Genomic DNA, 2,057 nt, shown 5'->3' on the forward strand with positions numbered 1-2,057 from the left:
AGCTGCCAGGTTCAGGACTTGAACCACAGTCAGCCATGTGGGAGTCCAGCCACCTTAACCACCATGCCACCTGCCAGCCCCCCTTTTTTTTAATTGCTAGAGGGCAAGTGTGTCACCAGAAAGAGAGGAGAAAGCGCTCCTTCATTGTGGCCTGGTCGTGCTGCAATCCTTTTTCCTCCGTTCCTCCTTCCATCGGGAAGTGTTCGTATATGCACCCAGTGTTCTCGAGCTGCTGGAGCCGAGATTCAAACCTCAGCCCTGTGGGGCCCCACTCCCCGTGCACAGGACTTAACTCACTGCACTCAGGCTGGCCGTATCTGCTTCCCTCATTAAGCAGATTTCCAGGGATAAATGGCCAGGTCATTCCTGGCTGTCGTCTGTGAAGATGAAACGCCTCCAGTTGCAGGTCCCTTCTAATTCATTCATTCATCCCAGTGCAGCTGAAATCCAGGAAACGCCATCTTTCCATGGTCTCCTCCAAACCATAGCCTTCCTGGCATGGAGAGGCTTGACGATGGATTTCTACGGATTGCCTGTTCCACCCAGGACGTGGGAGTCCCCTGCTCAGGGCAATGAGGGTAGAAAGCTTTTGGGCAAAACTGATTTCTTCCCTTTCCAGATGAGCTTAGTGGGACAGGTGTGCCCTGCCACAGTCCTGCTCAGTATGCCTTGACTTTGGTATGTAAAGTGTGTTTCCAAACCAAGAAGTCATAGCAGAAAATCTAGACAGACAGGTTGGTTAGGATAATGATGGTGCTGGAAAGACGACCCGCCGCCCAGTGCGCAGGTCTGGGCTTTGCCACCAGCTTGCTTTGTGGCTTTGAGCGAGTCAGGTAGCCCGGCTAAGCCTCACTTTACCCTAAAATGAGTATCTGCTCAGGCTGTAAAATTCAGAGTACATCCTGGGTGTGCAAACATTTAAATACTGAAAAATAGCCAGGTTAAACATCGGCTTTTTAAAGGTTTCTTTGGCTTATCTCTGTAACAGTTGACGTATTTCAATAGTGCTTTTTTCTAACTGCTCTTAAGGAATGAACAAAAGTAAACAGTGATGACAAGCCACGATTCATTGAGAAAGCTGAACATGCCCAGGAAAATTGCTTGCAGATAGTTACCAGCAGGCTTCTTTCTGAATGTTAGCAAAGAATGGGAAAGAAGAGAAGTGTGGGGCCAGCAGGTGGCATGGTGCTTAAGGCACTGGACTCCCACATGGCCAGCTGAGGTTCAAGTCCCAGACCCGGCCTTTTCGCTTTCTCTCTCTGTCTCTCTCTGGTGAGCACATATGCCCTGTAGCAAATTAAAAATGAATAATAATAATAAAATAATTCTTTAAAAAAACATTTCTGAAGATCTTTTTTAAAAAGAGAAGTGTTTGATAAAATATAAAATCCAAGACAGCAGAGGCTGTCGAACGCGCCTGGGGACAGAGGGCTTGGCGTCCTGGGTGGCTGGGGACCTTAGCAATCAGCTCGGCTCGGCCTCTTGGTTGTACACTGAGGGAGCTGAGCCTGGGGAGGGTGTTCTCCCGAGATGGGCGGTCCAGGAGCAGCAGGACTGGGCCTCCTGACTCCAGTCCCCCGCCTTCCGTTTGGCGCTAGCCTCCCATCTGTCCCCAAAGCCCTCGAGCAGACGCGGAGAGCCCTGGCTGGGAGGCAGGGCTGTCTTCCTGGGGTCCTTCCAGGGCTCGCCTCTTCATTCCCCCTCCAGGTGCCTGGAGCCCCTCAGCTCCCTTCTCGAAGCCGGCACCATTGCCGTGACTGCTCGCTCGCTCTCTCCTTTCGCTACTTCTAGTCCCTAAAAAAGCCCAGCTGTGGCCTGAGTGATGTCACAGTGGCTGCATGCCTGCACGGGGCACAGTGCAGGGCCAGGCGCCATTCTCAGCACCCTCAGGTGGGAGCCTGGGCTGGCTGGGCTCAGCCTGGCCTAGGTGTAGGTGGGCTTTCTCTCAGGAAGGACTTGGCCCCTCGGGGTGTTCCCGGCAGAGGCAGGCTCTAGGCGGTCAGTGGCAGAGGCAGAGGCTTTGCAGCCCCCCTGCCCCTAGGCTGGGCAGGGCAGTC

The 2,057-nt window shown here is 53.1% G+C and overlaps 1 protein-coding gene across 7 annotated transcripts in view; it reads left to right on the plus strand.

Moving 5' to 3' along the window:
• The window catches only part of ZDHHC3 (zDHHC palmitoyltransferase 3), a 47,341-nt gene that overhangs the window by 9,175 nt on the left and 36,109 nt on the right, over window positions 1–2,057 (plus strand). The gene's annotated exons all lie outside the window — the stretch shown is intronic.

The sequence above is a fragment of the Tupaia chinensis genome, unplaced genomic scaffold (genome assembly GCF_000334495.1).
Source record: "Tupaia chinensis unplaced genomic scaffold, TupChi_1.0 Scaffold147500_1, whole genome shotgun sequence".
In the NCBI taxonomy this organism is placed as follows: Eukaryota; Metazoa; Chordata; class Mammalia; order Scandentia; family Tupaiidae; genus Tupaia; species Tupaia belangeri.